This window comes from Calonectris borealis, chromosome 2 (assembly GCF_964195595.1).
Source record: "Calonectris borealis chromosome 2, bCalBor7.hap1.2, whole genome shotgun sequence".
Lineage (NCBI taxonomy): Eukaryota > Metazoa > Chordata > Aves > Procellariiformes > Procellariidae > Calonectris > Calonectris borealis.
Window position 1 is genome coordinate 31,562,314 of NC_134313.1, and position 20,834 is coordinate 31,583,147.

Genomic DNA, 20,834 nt, shown 5'->3' on the forward strand with positions numbered 1-20,834 from the left:
AAAAGCCCATATTTTTTTCTCAAAAGATCTAATCCTACAGTTAAAATTGCATCTTGCATGGCAGGATCCTTTAACCCCTCTCAGCCATACTGGCTCCAAAGCATATTTCCCAAACCAAATTGCAATTCTTGATCCACAGCAGAACAATCGGAAAAATGGTGTTTTGACAGATGAATATCTGATGACTGTATCACTTGAACCCTTCTGTTATTTAACCTTTCTCAAGATTTAACAAAATAACATGCTCTATTTTATCTCTAATAATAAATCTAAAAATTGAGTTATTGAATGGTGGCACATTTATAGACCATCCTTTACATTTAAGACCTCAGCAGGCCTAATTAATGCCAAAATTTCTAGGATCCATTAATACACTCTCTTTGTCAATGCAGTTTTTGCTAAGTAGGGCATACCTTAGTCTATGTAAAATGTCTGATTGATTATAATCAATTTACTATTCAAGGCACAAGATAGATTTTTCTCAACAGTATGTAACATAAAATGGCTAAAAAATGTGCAAGCTTGTGCCCACCACCCTCCATCAGAAACAACTGACTTTCTAACTATTCTTTTGTTATGAATAATGCATTCTTCTAAATCGTCTCAAAATGCAAAGGAGAGGCTCTACAGCTCTTTTCGCTGAAAATATGGTTTCCAAGTTTATAGTTTCTGTGCTCAGGTTTCACATGCATCACATTTTCCCCCACCCTCCACATACAGCACACACTTACATTACCTCAACATTTTCAAAGCTCCATTAGTCATTCTGCAATAAGACTGAAATGGTCTTCCCAGTACAGAACTAATCAGCGCATTTCCCACAACTTGTCACTAAAAGGAAGCAAACCCCATTACAATATGCTATGAACAAGTTATGAGCATAGAGCCAGGTAATCAATTCCCCACTGATTTAATGGAGACATCCTACCAATTTTACCAGCTGCAAATATTGGTCACTATATTTAAAAACATCCAGGCCGCAATATTTTTAAAATTTTAGCTTAACTTCAAAAAATATTAACTTTGGTAGTCTTCCTGCCATTTCCTATTTGCTTATGAGATTATTTGTATTTGGTTTTGCAAGATTAGTGAAAAGATTTCAGATATGTTAGTAGCTCTGTAGAGGGACACATACAAATGACAGAAGGAGGCTTCCACGTGAAATTTAACCTTAAATAGTGAAGAGAGGAAAGGAGGAAGAGGAGAGGGGATTCATAGTGAAGGTCCAGGCACTAATTGTTTCTGTTGTGCATACACATCCTTCTGTTAGATACTACGCTCCTCTCACTGTCCAGCACCTTTGCAGTTTCTACATGTTTTTTTTTTGTTTCTTACACCATCTTCCTACATATCTGCAGGAGGGAAGACTCTTCAATACATCCCATAAGATGTGACTGTACTTTCATTGGTGGTCAAAGGTTGGAGCCCATCAGTGAAATTAACTGGATCAAAGCTCAAAGAAGGTTAACTGTAGTGCATGTATGTAGAAGAAATTAGCCATAATAAATGGACAATTTACATCAACAGGAAAATTATTTTTATATTCTCAGCTTTCTGAGATATCTCATATCTGCACTCCAATGTTTTTTTATTTCTGTGCTTTTAAACAAATATGAAAGAAGAGTAACTAATACCAGTGTTTATTTTCAAAGTGCAATCAATATCACCTTCAGCTCTAATGATCATAGGAAAGAGACTAATAGGGAAGACCCCACTAGATGAATTAATTAATATATGTTTAGTAAAAGAAACAGGTGTTGCTGTTTTCCAGCAAATGCCCTTCATTCCAGTTCAATGGACAAGGAATTTCTCTTTATGTTGTAACTTGCTACAGAAAACTGTGCCCACAGCCCAAAACACTGAACCTCTGCAAGGTGTTTAGGGAGCACTTGTTTAGACGGAAAATTTTACAGAGGACTGAACTGAAAAGAGAATTTTGAGATGTGGGTTTGAGACCACACTAACCCAGCAGTGAGTTTGACCTAATAAACCTACCCAGAGTCTTCTGAAAGTCACATAAACACTACAACGTCTTAGAGACATTGAAGCTGGAGTGGGCAGAGGGACTGCACATGTATCCACGCTATAGATGTATCCTCAGAAACAAAGGCTAAGGAAAAGATTTGGGGGAAAAATGTTGCCTAAAAGGAGACTAGAAACTGAGTGACAAAGCCCTCTCCCATTGCCTGCCTTCTGCTGTGTACAAGAAAATTTCTCATTGTTCATTTTTCTAAATAAACGTGACTTCATAAGAATAATCCATTCCATTAAGAATATTATCTAAAACCAGAAAGAACCTATGTAACCCCAAATATTCAAATAATTTTTTTTGTAACATGTTTTTGAAAATTACTGGTTTAGCTTACAACCCTTTTCTGTTCACTATACACACAATATCACCGCAATCTGAAATACTCTAAATTATAAACTTTTTTATAGTGAGATGGGGAAAATTCCTTATGTTGAGATTTGACAAAGGACAAGTGTTTTACATTAATAAAAAGTCAGATGATGGCAACATTCCTCCAAGTCTTTATGGAAAAAAAAAATTACAGAATTCTGGCTTATTTTATTTTGCAACAAGATTTCATTTTAAACTGCACCCTAAATGTTATGAATTTTTGGCTATGCCTGACATACAATTTTGGATGCCAAAAAGTGGCAATTGTAGATGTCCTTCCATAGCAGCCAGTTGAATCTAGAATCTCAAAAAATCTTACTAGCTAATTAAGTCTGACTTTAGTAATTGGATAAAAATCTGACTACAGAAAACATCAATACTGATTTACAAGAAACCACGCTTTATCTTATTTGGTACTACAGCAATTTTCAATATAATATTGCAGAATATGGTATTATGAAGGGAATTTTCCCCCAAGATGCAACACTTGCATTTCTACTGCACAATAATTTTTGTCCAAAAAATATCTATATATTATTCCTAAAAAAACTGGTCAGTTGTGGGATTTAACCATATTTAATTATGTGATCATGTAAAATATAAAATTACAACATGAAACCTTAAAAGACGTGCGTGTTTGGTGGTTGGCAGGAGAGAAGTCCTTATCTCCGGAGTGAGCTCCTGCACAACCAAGGGGAATCCTCTCCAAAGCCAAAAGCCACATCACTCCCTGCCCCACATGCAGATGAAACTATCTGTTTAAGCCAGACTATTAGCTCATGCAATATCTTTCCATGAATTCATATCAACTAACATTTGGTTTCACTGAAAGAAAATTATTTCTTTTAGTCTTGCTTTTGAAAACAAGTATCTTCCTTTTTAATGATCCAGTTGTGGTCTAATACACGGTGCTGGAAAAAAACAAATTGACTCTCTCTGTTGTAAATAAACAGAAATTTACATCTTATACTATATATCATACAAGATAAGGTCATGTAAGATACAGGATTTCTTTTATATATATATATCCTATATGGTAAATGAAGGAACACCTTTAGCAGCTTCTCATAGATTCTCTTTAACTGTTGGGACATAACTACTTCCATGAAAGTCAGCTCATTTAAAAATCAAAATTAGCTGCATGTCTGTTTAAAATTTTGCCTACAAAATGGCTGAAGATTTCACTATGATAATTTCACTATTTGTTAACTTGGCTTTGATATCTCTTACTGTTCCATCTGCTTTGAAATATGCTGTTATTATTCTATTAACAAAGACCCTTTTTTTTTTTTCCTTTTTTTTTTTTTAGGTTGAGTTGCATTAAAAAGTGTTGAGAAAGATAGTAACACAAAAAAAAACCCTCCAAGTGAAAGAACTATTTGGGGACTTATAAAAAGGATACAAGGACAACGATACCATATCTCAAGTATAACAGAAGGCTTATATACAAAATATATAGCATGAGAGAAAAATTGCTAATAGTAAGAAAGAATATTTTTAAATGGATAGAGATATTTTCACTAGTTATCTTTTCAATATACTGCTGGTGAGAGGTTATGACTGAATGAGTTCACAGAGTTAATGCATGCAAATACTTTAGATGATTTCACATTGAAAAGAATTTAAATATTTACACTGTGTGCATTATTTTGAAATAATAATTGTTATTATTGAATACACACTCTACTGCAGAATCCTGAGCACTCATGGTGGGTTGCAAGTGGCATATAAATCATGTGGTTTTGAGGTTGGAGTTCTCCCTCTATTTTTTTAATAAGCTGCTAGTCGTGTTTCATGGCTGGGTTCCTATGCACTTTGGCAACACAAATCAATAATAGTTTTCTTATGTTATCATTACTTAAATGATAAGCATTTGTAAAGCATAAAGGCTTTAAAATTCTTAGATGAAATTTAACTAGTACATTAAGTCCTTAAAGAAATGTTACTGTTCTAAATGTAAATAGGTGAATACGTACGGGAAGCTGAAGTCACAAAAACCAGAGGACTTCCTCCCAGAGTTTCTGCTGGGATACAGATATGACCAAGCTTGAGTAGTCTGCTCTGTTCATTAAAACATCCTTCTACTTTACAATCTTACTATTTTGCTTCCTCATACAATGGTGCAATTAGAAAACATGGGAAACTTTCAAATTTATAGCTTCAATAAGAAGCTACAAGGCAATGTTCCAAAACAATTTTCATAAATAACTGTCTTTTTGTGCTGTCATTGTTACATATTTCATAATGAATCTTCAAATATATGTGTCTAGACATGTAATTTCCCTTGCTATAGTAAATATAGATTCTACAGATATACATTCAAAAAACAGTATATTGAAAAAATTTAAGTAGGTCAGCAAAGTCAAGGAATACAAAGTTAGGAAATGCCAGAATTTAGGAAATTAAAACTCCTGTAATTTGAAATTATTTCAGGAGTTTGATCTGAGCTGCAATACTAATCTAATAATGTATTCCTACTTCATCATCTTGCAAATATATTGCAAATGAATATTTATTTATTTTTTAATTAAGCATACTTTCTATAGTATATTTGGTTTTCTACAGAATATGAAGTTGCTGTTAATTGATATGATCATTAATAGATATTATATTTACTTTGTTTTGTAAAATAGTGTGATCTTTCCTGATATGTATCTAATTGTACAAGGTATCAATTTCTGTATCAATTTATTGATAAACTATAAAATAAACGATAAATAAACTATAGACCAGTATAGTTTATTCTTGCATTATTGTTCTGGTATTCCACATATTCTACTAGAAAATAGCCTCTTGCAAGAATACTATTTTTTTCTTATTTTTTACTACCAGCAGAAACAGAATAATGAGCTAGATGGACCTTGAGTTTGACCCACTACATCAGCTCTTTTTCACTTTTGTACCAGAAAATATATATACCGACTCATTTACTAGGAAAAACAACATCGTATTTTTATATTAAATCAAATTTTTATTATGCCATCTCAGAACCCCTGAATCAACAGGTACCAGACTGTCTGTTCTATTGAGTTAATACCCTGTTCCACGTTTATATCAGAAACACAGCCTATTGTATTGAAAACAGAAGCCTGATCTTGCTCCCAATGAAATCAATAGCAAAGTTGTTATAGACTTAATTACAAGACGAGGAGTATCCTTGGATATAGTTACATAGGTACATCTTCTACATAGCATGGTATGCTCTGTACTATTCAAAATACATGAGACTGGGAAAGATAGACTTTTATGAGAAAATATCACGCACAATTTCTCATCTTTAATATAAAAGATCAAACCAAGAAATTATGTCCTCAGATAAAACTCTGTCGTGGCGTAATCCAAATGGACTCATGTCCAAAGTGTTGCAAAACTGCAAGTGAGAGCAGTACCTGATTCCCAGTTTCTATGCGGGCTCTGTCTTGCTCCAGATACACATAGAAAGCTACACATTTTATGTTCAAAGTGTACCTGGTGTGCCTTGTCCTTGGCATATTTACTTAAAATATCTTTCATATATTAAATACCTTATTGATGATAATAGCAGCCTTCATTCAGCCTTGTTTCCATGTTACCACAATTCTGTTTTCTAGGCCAAATAGAGATTGCCATCATATACAGTAATCCACATTACTTCCATAAAGATGCTGAGGTCAGGCCTTTAACTCTGTATTTAGTGGAGATGGCCAAAATTCTCTTGACTTTCAAAAGTACTTGTGCTTGTGGCTCTGTGTGAGCAGCAGTTAACAGGTGAGTATCATAATTTGGAAATCTTGCTTTGAATTTCACGGATGAAGTCTAATACCAGAAGACTAATATAATTTATTTCAAAGCTTACATGTTACATGTAGCAGCCAATACCATGAGATACATTTTATATCACATTCCAGAGGTCACAAAGTATTTAATTTGAAAGAGGCAGATTATAAACATATATAAAGAGCACTACCCTTTCAGGAAAGGATCAAAGCTTTCAAAGTTTTCATTAGGAAGCTCCTAGCTTCAAAGGTGCCAACATTATTACTCCACTTCTATAAAGATACTTTACTGATGCACTGCAAGGCTGTAAAATGTAATAGCAAACAGCTGGTCATAAAAGAAATTGATGATTATGGATTATACTGTAGTTACGTTTTGAAGTGAAATGGCAATTGCTATATGAAATTATTTTGTCGCACTCTGAAGGAGAAGATAAAAGTTGCAAAGCAAACTACAAAATTAAAATATATAATATTTGTGGCAGAGATGATAGGATGGTAGGACTGAGAAAAGGCAAAAGATTTGAGTCTGTCCAAGGAAGTCATCATCACTCCACCCCGATTTGAAAAATATTTGCTTCAGATCCGTTTCCACAGTTCCTTCTTCATCTTACTTGCGTGGGCAGTCTAACTGACCTCATCAACACCAGTTGCTTCAAAATATCTGCTTACAGGAGCAAGAAAATCAGACTTCTCTCCTTTGCAAATGACTCTCAATTCTGAAGCATGGGATGCATTGCTCGCATTTCAACAGCAGTTAAGGGCGAGTTTCAAATTGTATAACTTCTGTTGTATTGTCAGCTAAAGTTACCTAAAGTTAAGGTAGGCTTCCCTTAATTGACCTTAAATGACACTTAACGCTGGAAAACATAGTCTAAATCTCAAAGAGGTATGCAGATTGCCTGCACCAGTGCTATCTGCCTTAAAAAAAATAAGTTCCTGAAAGCCCAGGGGAGCCTTCTGTGAACCCTCCCCCTTTAACAAATCCTAGGGGAGGGATGTGCCGCAAGCAGTTCCCTGGTTCAAGCAGGGGGATGGACATGATCTCTGCCAAGCATGTCCTGGCACATGCAGGAGCTCCTGTTCATCCTATGGGACAGCCACAGCTCTCAGTACGGTGCTCCGGGGAATCTGGGTACCTCACTGAGTTGTCCCAAAGGGTTCCTTCAAGGTGCCCGCTTTTCACAGAGACTACCCAGAGACCCGAAGTACCAAGTTCAGGGGCTCTGAGTACCCTGCTGAAAGCAGAAACCTACTATTCAAGTGTGTGACTCAAGTACGTTGGGCACAAATAATCAAAATTTAAACAAACTGTAAGAACAATACATCAGGCAGACTTTAATACCAACTGAAATTTAAAGTTTCTAGTCAGGTAATGAGGCAACAGTCAGTTGCATCAGTTTACAGTGCATCTTTTAAGAAAATGTAAAATTAAGTCCTCTAAATGTTAATAAAATTTAACATAGCCTTAAACATAAAATCCCTGAAAGAAATCATTGTTTTCTTGCAGTTTTATGTACTGTATTTTTACTTAATAGCACGTTTGCATTTGACCTGTTGTAGTTAGATATGCAAAATACCTAACAATTTTGTCTATAGTACTTTTTTTAAAAGTCTTCTTAGGATAGAAAATTTATTTCAGCCTTTCGGACCCAATCGTTCTGCTCTGGACCTCTTCCACCACCATCTGTAATGAATACCTGTTCCATCCAGAATCTGTTGAAATCTAACAGCTTTCTTTACTCAATTACCATAATTGATTATAGTATATAAAAAGCAATTGAGAATTCCTAGTATTTGCCATTTAAAGAATTAAGTCTGCAAATTTGCAACTGGGCTTTGTTTTGTATTGATTCAGCGGCCACCATTTGGCTTTTTTGTACCAGGCAGATTGGTATAGGGGAGCCATAGGACCAATTTAAGCTCTAGACTTAGGAAATACCTTCTTAGAAAGACCAGTTACTGGATCTACTCTTTCTCTTAACAGTCCCAAAACAACTTTGTCAGGTAGAAGAGATTCCTGGTGGGAACAGCTGTGAGGAGGCAGGTACATATAAGGAATGAAAAGACATGAAAAGAATGAAAGTCCTTTTAATCTGAGCCCTCCTCCACCTTCACAGTGGCTGGCCTTCCAGCTGGGAAGAAAGGCTGGATGCCAGGACCAAGCCAAGTGCCGGACCAGCACTGGGCAGTGGGGTCCCTATTTCTTGTCTGTCTGACAAGCAAAAAATCAGATTGCATTTTTACTCTGGTGGGAGTATTTGGCCTACAAAGCTGAATAATACACTGCAAATGTCAAACTAACTGAAAGAATTAGGAATAGTTTTTAATTTATACTCTTACTAAGATGATGAGGAGTAAGAAGGACTGGAAGTAAAGCTTTGAAAGAAGGGAAGGTAAAAAACAAATAAGTAAATAAAGACCAGTAGAAAGTCTGCTTTTGGATCTAGATGAATAAAACTGAAACACAGAGTCATATGCACGATGATTTAAAGGGCTCACCTTAGGTATAAAAGGCATGAGAAATCTGAACTTTTTTTCTGTCTCACTCATGAAGTATGAAACCATTCCATACTTTCATAGTTAAAGATATAAGTCTACTTTACTAGGAGGAAAATAACCCTACTTCAAGAACCAGTTACATGAATAGTGTCATAATTTGTGAGAAGGCAGCTATATTTTGTTGTTTGCAAGACTTTAATTGTTCTGGTTTCATTCTTTAATAAAAAATGGAAATGAATAGCGAAATATCTGTAGTGCTGATGAAAGCTAAGGTGGTGGAGAGGGAGAGGGGCCTGAGCCCAAGGGGAAGGTGAGGAGGAGCGGGGTCTGCAAATATCCCCATTGTCTGGAGCCTTAACTGAACCGCTGGGGATTTTTTTCTCCATTTCTATTGCTGCCCCTCCTCCTTCTCCTTCTACTCCTCTCTCCTCTTCCATCCCTCTCCTATTGCTTCCTTTTCTTTCATCCTTCTGAGCTGTGCCAACACCAGGGAAGAGGCCCAGAGCAGGAGGGAAGGTCCAGCAAGTCTGAAATAAAAAACCATTACAAATAAAAGATAAAAAGTATCCAGAAATTCAAATGAACACACCCAACATTTTAAAATATACTTTCCTCTGTTTGTCACTGCAGACCAGTGTGACATGGGTCTCTATGGCAGGGCTGATTTTGATCTTAAAAGATCTGAAAGCAAAAAGTAGCCAGTCTTATTCTGATCATGATGAATATTTACAACATTCATTAATATTTCTGACCAAGTATCAAGAATGTCTGAAACATTGTAAAATTTCTGAGATGAAACGTCACACTATATAGGATGTTAACTTGTGCATCAAATAAAAAAAAAAAAATTGTGGCCTTCCTGAAATAGCTTATTTCTTTAAACTAAACCGCAATTATTTTTCTTGTAATCTTTTCTTTCACAAGCATGTGAGTGAACACATATTCCTCATTCAGGGTCCCTGGACCACCTACTCACCCAGAGCAGCTGGCAGAGTTAGACTAAGCAACATCAAATAGCAGAGTTTGGCTGATATGCCCTACTCTCATTGAGAAATTTAGTTGTGCTCGTCTACGTCCCGACAATCTATGGTCATGAGACCTTTATATTCCCGTGACAACACTGTGCTCCTGACTCTGAGCCGAGATGCACGAGTGAAAAAGGAAACGTTATGGTGCATAAATGAAACAGGGAAAAGAGGCGAAAACTTCATGAAGTCAGCAAAGGGTTTTATACTTGTAAATCTGTTTTATGTGAATACTGCTCAGACAATGCATTTTTGAGGTACAGTACAAAAAATTAAGGTAGAAATATAGATACATTGCGAGGAACAGAGATGAAGACCAAGAGCTGGTGAAGTGTGTAACATGACACGGTAGCTGCAGCTAACAGTTTATAGCCCCCAGAGCGTATTACTGCGTTTATTTGAAACAGTTATTTCAAAGTGCTGAGAACTCCAACTTTTTAACTCCTCTTCTCAATTCTGACAAGTGCGTAAGATTTCTGAATCTATACAAACCATTATAATGTGGCTGTTAGAGCTCACAGCTGCATCTTACTTTATCATGGAGTAACACTATGGTATTTGGGCAATTACGCTGAGTTTTGTGCTTATTCCTATTATACAAAATGGTTCATTTCTAATTCGGATTCAGCTTTTGTTGAGTTTCATACTATGCTGTCAGTGAAAAACACGGCCTATGTGAGCAGCTTAACAACATTTGCACAGGCACTCAGATAATGCTGCTCTGAGAATAAGACAAACCCTATGGTGGAAACATGTACACTATGTTCACTTATTTCAGTACCTGTACAAAATCTTACAGAAAACCCAAACACATATTGAAAGAAATAGCAGAATTCATAATTTGTGGAAAAAGAGGATGGTATCATAGCATACTGGGCAGTGGCACAAATTGGCCAGTGTTTTTGCATCCTGCTACTCACAACGACTTGGGACAGATCTAAAGCAAGTCACTGAAATAAAGTTTGTCCAAGAGCTGATTTATACAAAGGTTAACACTCAGTCTTATAAAATTCCAATCATCTCTAGAAAATTACCTGAGACAAGGAAAAATAAAATCTATCTGTATATTCAAAAATACAGTTTTTACTGGAATCTTTCATAACAAGCATGCACATGAGGATATTAGTGGCGTGCCATCAACAGCTAAATATTTAACCTACATTGCTTGGATCACCTCAGTTCATAAACTATTATTTTTGCTTTTTTATGTTTTAAAAAGCCTTCTTCAGAGCCATCTAGAACTTTCAAATTCAGGTCTTCTGCTGTTTGTTGATCTACTAATGATTTTTTAACACTGTGACTATATATCTACATTAATTTACATATGCAAAGTGCAAGTAGCTGATTCCATTGGCACTCACATAATCCTTATCTTTCAATTTCTCAAGTGAGGTCCATGATTGTACCCAATAGCTCAAGTCCCTGGATTTTAGAATAAGACTCTGTGAGGAGAACTCATCGAAGGATCAGATTGTAGGATTACATTATAAACAGTTAGAAAACTGGGTGAAGTAATGGAAAAAAGGTGTGAAATCTTGGTCCCAACAGAAATCTTTGGGAATTTTGCCATAGTCCAGAACGGATTCAAAATGTTTAGAAAGACATTTGCATTTCTGTAAAAAAAAATTACTGCAGAAATTGAAAAGAAATTCGAGTAAAAACTTAAATCCATTAAGATTTTAGTGGCCAAAAAAAAAGTTTTCAACCAGATATTTCATTAAAAATTTAATATTTCAATAGATGGGGTGGGGGAGAAAGCATGAGATTCATCTCCTTTAACTTCATTTATCAAAATGTTAGGAATCTAGTTTAAATGTCCCTCTAGGTTCTCTCTCCTCAGTGAAAAAGAGAGGCGTTTTAGGAAGGTTGTTCGTCTCAGCTATCCATAGATGCCTCTCTTGGGATGTAATCTGTAATTCTCTGGAGGTGTCTATATATCTCCATTGACTACAAAGCCTTGAGCGACTGTGTTAGACTTCAATGACTAACTTTTAGATGGCTAAAATGATGACTAGCTTAGCTCTGAAAACCTATTTTTTAAACAGCAAGGTTAAGCGAGATGAATCGAGCCTTCTGCGTGAATCACTTTATCAAAAATCTACAGAAAAAAATGTTTTGACAGGAAATTTTGACCAGCATATGTATCACTGATTTTAATAGGACCAGGATTTAATTCTGCACCTTTCTGTTTTTACATCACCCACCAGAGCAGGGCACATGTTGATGAATGGTAACACAGTATGCTTTTCTCATAAAATAATAAGCAATAAAAATAGCATCAATGTCCTGATGAACTATCCTCCTAAAGCAAAAGTGACATAACATCAAAATTTAAATGTAGTTTCTCTTTTCATTGTGTATAATGTACATTAATTGTCAACAACTTATAAGTGCACAACTAGAAGATGCTAACCTCTTCAGAGCCAATCTTGCAGTTGTTCCATTTACAAAACTCCCATTTAACTGGAAGTTGTATATGCAGGAAGAAAACATAATTACATCCTTCTTCCTCTGCAGTTTGAAAAAAAAAGTAGATGTGAATTTATACAGGAGAGAGTACATTAGAAAATTGACCTACTGTGCAACATCGCAAATGTTGGGTTTTACCCTGTGAAATCAGTGGCAAATATAAGATGAGAAATGAGATAATAGCACTGATATTTTTGTTACGTAGAACACAGTATAATTAATCCCTTTTATAGGTACCCAAACAGGAAGTTTTGTTTGAATTATACCTTCAGGGTGTCTATTTCATAGACACTGCATGACAGTTTGCACAGCACATTTTTAAATGTTATATAATTTCTATCCTAATATTTATTGGGTGAAGGATCTTTCAATAAAATATTGTAACTAGGTAGAATTCCTTTTCTTTTATAAAAAGTAACTCTGAATTACGGATCAGGCTCAGAAGCATGATGCTGCATAAAAGCATAGTGTTTTATTGTAAAAAGTCAGTGAGTTACTGTAACTTCCTCTACCCACAAGAAGAGCTGTTAGCATTCAGTAACCCTTGAGAGCAGACCTGGTATGCAAAAATGCACAAAACTACCTTTGTTACATTCATGCGTTTTAATTTTTTTGCATTTTATTCATTCATATTGTTCTAATAAAGAGGATGCCTAGGATAGTGCAAACATTTTAGTACTTCTGAACTCCATTATAACACAACCAAACAGAAAGAAGGATGAGCATTGTCAACACCATGCAAATATAATTCTTTGAGACTGAAACTCCAATTCTTAAGTCAGTCTAAAAATACTGCATGAAAGGTATACATGTGCAGTGCCTCTTCCAAATCGTAAAGTTACCACTATTTAACAAGATGTGTCTTGTATCTATTTGACACAGATGCTGTTCAGCTTCTATGCAAAACTCTCAGCAAAAACGAAGACACCTTTTTACTGAATGAACTGCGCTAGTGAGATGTTTTTCTACAGAACAAATTTAGCTTTGCTTCAGTCAGGTGAAGAATCCCATTAATATTTGATTTGTGCCACATAGCCCCTTTTTGTTGACCCTGCACAGCACAAAGCACATGCCTGACTCAAGGGCGGATCTTGACAAAAGCAACCGATGTGACTGAGCAGCCTGAAATAAAGGCTGTTGATATGGGACACAGCTGGAAGACTGGGACCTGGCTTTCACCAAGTCATTTAATAATTATCAAGGTCCAATAATTATCATTGGATCCTTCATGGTTTCGTGTTCTTTAAATAATAATAATGGCCTGTACTGCCTTTTATAAGCTATGGCTGTCCAAGGGACTGTAAGCAGTTCTCAGAGGACCACAGAATTGCCCATACAAAGTCTCAGCTGTTTTCATAGCTCCACATTGACTTGGTTGCTCAGAGACTGCACATCAGTAGAGGCAATAATCACTGACATCAGGAGAAGGCCACCTGGGAAGGGCCACTGATGTAAACCGAGTTTAATCAGAGCTTTGGGTATTTGGGGAGAAAGACTCATGAGTGTGCAAAGGAAAAATAAAGAGCCTGAGGAGTGTCACTCATATTCTGCCATGTTCATACCCACTATTGGTCATCACTCATATGAAATCTACCTCTGCTTCTTCAAACCTCTACCAGCCAAGTAGAAATTATGATGTTTACTACTATAACCATAAAGGAACTACACCAGAGCAAAAAATTCTGTTCCTGAAACTGAAATGCAGCTGCAGAATGGTTGAAGCCTGACATCCTGGCAGGCCAGCTGGCACGCAGGGAGCCCGGGCTGGATGCTGGGGAGGCACATGGAGGAGTACCATGGAGACAATTTAACTCTGTAGCTTTTGTCAAGTGGCAGTAGATAATATTGGTGTGTATAAATTTACTACACAGAGGAAGTTAAACTGTTTGTTCTTAAACAAAACTGTTGGTTAAGCCCTAAAGGATAATTAATTAATGTAAGATTTCTGTTAATTCTCTGTCACACTAAAAACGTCTCTAAAAATATCTATCTATATGATTCTATCTATTCGCCTACCTATCTATCTTTTTATGCCAGAATATCACAATGATAAAAACAAATTAATTGTATTCACGCTAAGCAACCTGAGATTTACTTAATAATTTGAAGGTCTACTTCATTATTTGTTTTAATTGTTGACAGATGATTCACTGAGATGGAAAATCACACTTCATTGTGCAAAAATAACTTTCTCAGAAAATACTTCCAAAACCGCAGTATAAATGCTTTTGAAAGATTAAGTACATTATAGAGATTAGAGTGTCATTTTGAAATAGGAAAGCGTAAAGACAAGAAAAAAAATGGTACAAATTATTCTAATGTGTGTATATGCAAAACAATAATCTTCAAGCCATTTTACGCCGGTAATTGTTCAAAGATCATAAAATAATATTGGTACCTTAACAAAGGTGAAAATGTTACATTGTAATCTTCATACCATTTAAAAGCAACATTTTGTTGTCTTCTGTCAGTCTGGATCTGAGTTTAAGGAAGCTACAAACCAAATGACTATGTAGACAGCGTCACAGATTACATAATTTTTCACCAGGAAATAGTCACCTTTAGCCTTCTGTTCAGAAATTCTATAAGTACTTATAACATAAAGGATTCAGCTCCAGAATTTGACAGAGCACTGCATCCTCTAAGAAGTCCAAGGGAAGTTAAAAACATTCATCTGAGGGCAGATCTATGTCTTTACAATCCTACACCTTAAACACTAGTAAGCTTTTTTATCTTTTTATTTTTTGAAACCCACAATGCAGGAGATGAAGAAAATAGGAAAAATTACGCTGTAAAAGAGAAATAAACTGCTTTTAGAATAATGCTTCAGAAGACTAGAGAGCTAAGATATAAGCAACCTGGGAAGAAACTAATAAGGAAAAGATATTTTCAAAAGCATTGTAGCAAACTTTCACATTTATTCTTGGTAGAAGACAGTCCCTGATACAGCATGGGCCCCAGCCCATTCAGGTTCCCCTGGCTGGTATGAATACAAAATACTAAAACAATACATAGAAGATTCTTGGGAGTTTAAAAACCAGTGTTGCAGGAGAAATTCCTGAGAGTCCTTTGCTGTTACGTTCTACCCAGAGAAATTCAGATTGCTTAGGCAGAGCGAAGGGAAGGTCCGCACGGTGCAAAGCCTGTTTCACCAGAAGAAAGCATGTCCACAGCACAGCTCCACGTGGAAACATTCGGGCTGATGTGAGAGCCAGAAATTGGACTGCCATGTTTGCAGCTGAAAGCAGAACACACCAGCTTGGGCAGAAGAGGATTTGAATGCAGCTGCCCTGCTTCTGCTGCAGCATGGCTTTGGTCAGAGCCAGCCTCAACACCCCTTCCCAGCGCTGCGCCGGCCACACGGGCCAGCACCATCGGGAACCTCTCCCCAATAAACCCAGCAAATGTGAGTGAAAAGGGGCTGTCATTGCTCTCCAGGAATATACTCTGAAGAGGAGCAGAGACCTGGAGAAGGAACCTTGCTGTTTAGGGACAGCACTGGTATAAAAATAAAGGAGCGTAAACTGTCTGAGAATAAATTTAGGACAGGAATGAGGTTTCTAACAGCCTGAAGAGTGAGAATCTGCCTAGCCTTCAAAAAGATGCCGTGGGAGCGGTACCCCAGCTAAATGTAAACTGGAGCTTGCTGAATCTGAACAAAATAAGAAGACCAGCCTGGCATCACAGCAAAATGGAGTTGATGACTCCACAGACCTCTTTAGTCCTACCTCCTATGTAGAAAAATGTGAAAAGATACGCTTCTGTTGCCGATTCAGGCTTCTACAGTGGCTAAAAAAATGTATTTATGAGTGAGTGCTCTGGGCACTATACAGTTAGTAACTTCTGTTCACCTGTCACATTTTTATTTGCTAGTAAGTACTGCTAATAATAGTTAGTTTATGGAGGAAGAAAAGAAAAGTTGCTTTCCAAAGCTTTCAGTTTACAAATCTTTATAAAGATATCTTAAATTCCTAAGCTCTCCTAAATATCGAAACAGATGTAAAGAAAAAGAGAAGATACCATTTCAGTCTGGACACTCATCACTTTCAGGAGCCAGGGCAGTACAAGTACATCTTATACTAAATATAAGAAATGTAAATATATCATCAATTGTAGAAACAATGCTGCAGTTCTTAGACAAAATTTTTATTAATCTCAAAAGTACAAGAGGACAACTGTCTTTTACACTATGGCTTTCCAAACATGCTTTCAACAGCATTAGTCATAGTATAACTATGGAAACACCAAGATGGAACTGATTCCACCAACACAAATCCTACTGTGCCCACATACAGCAGGAGGTAGAGGTACCCTCTTTCAAAATTAGCTCCTTTATTCCTATTTTAAAGTCCCTAGGCTGTTTGATATATACGAAATCATACAACCTCAGATTGCTGCAAATGAAATGTATGTGTATTAATTACCATGCTACTAGGACAACAGGTGTTTTGTAGATGAAATCTGGGTGCTGAAAATAGTGCATTCCTAAAACTTTCTTTCTCAGACTTCAAGATAAGGCTAGGTGAGCAGGATTAGACCTTCAGTCAGCAACTATCTGTACAAAATTACTCACACGACACACCTGCAGTATTAAAAGAAATGATGAAAGGAACATCATTCTGGAAACTGCTAGCCTGGTTTGGTGCTTTATCAGTATCAAAAATATTTTGGTTACTGGCAGTTCCACATAATTTAAAGAAAAACTTTAGTTTAAAAATAAGGAGGGATGGATATAAAAAGAGGGGTGGAGGATAAAGTTTCAATCACTCTTGTATTTTAATGGCTTGCTTTCAAATTAAATCATGAAAAAATAAGCAGGCTGAATCTTCTTAAAATGTGGAGTGTTGACCCAACAGACTTCGGAGAAGTCATCATAATCTGTCATGCAAATATCTAGACAGTGTTTTTTAGACACATGGACTATTGACCCCAATATACCACCAAAAGTATTCCACCATGTCAGAGCAGAAGCTGTTCATAAATATGTGCTAAATATTTTTATTACATTTTACCTGGAAAAAGCCACTGTAAATACATAATAGGTAAGTTTCTACGACGACAAATGAATTTATTTATTTTTCAACATGACTAATTGCATGAGAGAATGCTGAAGACTTCTTATACACACTTTCTACTTTAAAGGAAGCTGCTAAGTTACAAGAATGTAAATATAAGTGTCAGAAGCCTCAAACGTCCGAATGCATTATTTTTGCTTATACCACAGTAAGAAAAGAAATATATCCCCTGTAACTTACTTTAATTTCCACACCTGAATACACAGCGTATCTTTATAATCAGTTATAGACCCCTAAAAACTGTTTATATAAAATACATTAAGCAATCCCATGGCAATAAAGTAAACTACAGAGAACACTGCAGATCTAAGCATTCAGCACTTCAACTTTAGCATAATATTGCACTAGATCCCTTCCTGGAAAAAAAAACAAAAGCAAAACAAAACAAAAAAAGCCCAAACCTGTCATCTGGAAAAATCTTTCCAAATTGTATTGTACAGAACCAATATCCTGCCTCTACATCAGGGGCAGCCTCTGTTAAGCATTTAAGTGCACTCAATGAAAAGTAACAGTTTCTTCTCCAATCCTGAACTCTCAGTGACCGTCACGGAAAGTAACAGTTTCCCATTCCCTGTCAGCCAGTGGCATTAATAATCATCAAAACAAAACAAAACACCTTCAAGCAAATATCTGCTTCTGATTAATCTCCATCCCAATGAATTAAATTCATAAGAGGCAACCTGCTGCCTTGTTTACGCCTTTTTAATATGAGAGGCAGAAGTTGGATATAAGGGTTTTGCTGCCCTTAGGGCTACGAAATATGCCTCATGTGGCAGTTAGCCAGCTCTCCGAGGGAGCCTCCTTTGCTGTTTCTCTCACAGCTATTTTCTAATGGATAATTTTTAAACAGACACGCACAAACACACACAAGTCACCACAATACAGGGCTGGGGTTTTTGTTTTTGTCTGAACTCCTGTAAGTGTTTGTACTCATAATAAGGATCTCAAGGTTTCATCCAGTTTCGGTTCAGGGTTTAAGGTTTTTTTTAAACGGGAAGAAGCGGGGGTGGAGGGTGTCTGGATTTTTTTTTCCCCAGCTGCCGTCCCCTCTATACAGCACATAAAACACCTCTCCTCAGCTTAACCGACCTAGGCTCAGTTAGTGCAACATTTTGCACACATCCAAGCAATCACGAGGCAGAGATATTTAGTTCAGTCCTCATGTGTATTGCACAGAAACCTTTAGTTAAGAGTGGAAAGAGATTTTTTTTCAAAAAAAAAAAAATCTCACAATGTAATTCACACAGCGTGGAAACGCCTACAAGGAGATGAAGTACCTGCACTGGGGAGATGTTCAGATGTTCACTTCATCTTCCGTTGACAAGGAAACCAAACCGCACTTCATTCTCCAGGAAAACCTTCCACTGCCATCATTTGAAAATGTATTTATTTGTATATATGTATATATCTATCATCATCATCATCATCATGATAATAATAACCATCATAAAATACTGCTGGCAAAAGAATAAAAAAGTCAAGGTGCAAAATGTGCAAAAGTAAGGATCATCTCTTTGGCTTTCTGTTTTGCTTTGTTATCTTTAAGGAGGAAAAAAAGTATTTAAAAATGATAACTGTAACACGCTGCAAGAAAAGTTTCACATTATAAACAGGCATCAAAAACTGAAAAAGAAGAAAAAAAAAAGCCCTGCTGATTGCACTGAGTGTCAAAAAAAAAGAAACAATAACAAAAATAATAAAATTAACATCTTGCTCTGTGGCTTCCACCAGTATTGCAAGATTACAAACTCTGTGTAAACACTGCTGTAAAATGCATTTGCAATTCCCATCTCTTTACGAAAAAAAAACCCTTAAAAAACACCCAAAAATAAAAATAAAACAACACCAGAGAAAATCCTCTGCAAAAAGAGTTAGAAACATGCCTTTTCTCTTATCTTTGAAAAATAAGCATCATATTTCACATCGCTTTTCCGTGCCACAACAAAACCAGTTGCATATATAGATATATAGCTACTAAATGTATATCAGTTGTTGCTGGACTGGCAAGTCTGTATTATTAATATTATCATTTTTCATTCCCAGTGACTCCCGGCCCCAGCAGCACCTTTTGCTCACAGTTTAGTAACCATCGCATGCTAGGAAAAAAACTTGTCATCAGCAAAAGATCAAATCCATTTAAACAATAATCAAAGAGGAAGAAAAAAAAAAGAAGAAAAAAAACCAAAAAAAACCAAAAAAAAAAACAAAAGGAAGAAAAAAAAACAGGACAAAAAAAGGAGGACAAGAATGTCAGCGGAAAGGTACTCACCGAGCGGGAGTAAAAGGGAGGAATAAAAATGAGAGTTACTATAAAATACAGTATGGCGGTGGAAGAAGGAATGAGGCGCTTTTTTTTTCTCTCCTCTCTAGTCTCTGCCTCCGGCAACCGCCACGTGATCCGCAGCCGGGCGGACTCGCAGCCGGGAGGGCGCAGCGGCGGCGGCGCCGGTCGCGGGCGCGGACCCAGCCCGGACCCAGCCCGCCCCGAGCCCGCCGCAGCCGCCCGGCTCCCGCCGCCGCCCTGCGCTCCGCACCCGCGCCCCGCACCCGCGCCGCGCCGCGCCGGCCGCCCGGCCTCGGCAGGTGCCGCTCGCACACGCACTCGCACGCACTTACACACACACACACACACCGAGGCGCGGGCACGCAGCCGGTTGCGCGGGCGAGGTGCGGAGGCGGGCGCGTCTTGCGCGGCAGCGCAACTTGCTCGCCGGCGCTGCGCGAAGTTGCCGCCCGGCGCCGCCCGCCCGCCTGTTGCCCTCCGGCCGCGGCGGTGCCGCCGCCCTCTGCCCCGCGGGCCCCGCCGGTGCGGCGCCGCTCGATCCCGGGACTGGAGGGTTTACCCGGGTGGGGGTGCCGTGCCCCGGCGGCGGCCCCAGTTCGGCGCCGGGCTCGGCGGTGTGTGCGCTCGGTGTGTGTTACCCCCTCCTGCCGCTCCGGCGCGGGGGGGCTGTGCCCGGGGGTACCGTGTGTGTGCGCACGCAAGGGGGTAGCCCCATCGCCCAGCTCGCTGTCTGCACGGGGGTGCCCGCCCGTCCTGATTCCACGCGTGTGCGCCGGGGTGCCCCTCCTGCAGCTCCGGCTCAGCGTGCGTGCGCGGGGGTACCCCGGCAGCATACGAAGCTCGGAGGGGTACCCCTCCCTGCCACTCCAGCTCGGGGTTTGTGGACAGGGGCACCGCTCCTGCCGCTGCATCTTGGGGGTGCGCGCGGGGGTTTCCCCGCTGCCACTCATGCTCCGGGTGAGTGCGCAGCTCGGAGTGTTCCCATGCCGTGCACTGGGGCTGCCACCCAGTCATGTCTGAGCAGTGCTTCTTCGTCACCTTCCGGAGAGCGTTTCACATGTGCAGCTGGGGAGGGAAGGACCGGTACCAGCAGTCCCATCTATTATTTGCTTTTGTTTCTTGGCCTCTGCCCGGCTTCATGGCCTCCCCCTCCTCCCGCCCTTTCAGTGGCAGGGCTGTTGTTTCCCGTAACAAAGTTACTGGCCGAGGTGGGAAGGAAACAAGGGTTTTCGGAGGCGGTCACTCACTGGGAGGTGCACTCCCGAGAGCATCCCACAAGCAGCGTGGCGCAGGGCCGTGGGCTTGGCGGCAGGGTGTCCTCGG

General features: G+C 38.4%; 1 protein-coding gene across 6 annotated transcripts in view; it reads right to left on the reverse strand.

Annotated features, from left to right (window-relative positions):
- The window catches only part of RALYL (RALY RNA binding protein like), a 427,011-nt gene extending 407,303 nt beyond the window's left edge, over window positions 1-19,708 (reverse strand). Inside the window, exons 1-2 of one of the 6 annotated variants that reach the window (XR_012672318.1) lie at window positions 19,497-19,583; window positions 18,505-18,591 (exon numbers count right to left, since the gene is read on the reverse strand). The gene's annotated coding sequence lies outside the window, so the exon portion shown is untranslated. Of the gene's footprint in view, window positions 1-18,504; window positions 18,592-19,496 lie in introns of all 6 variants that reach the window. The other 5 variants (XM_075141584.1, XM_075141582.1, XM_075141580.1 and 2 more) reach the window with 5 other exon arrangements.
- Window positions 19,709-20,834: the final 1,126 nt, after the last annotated feature.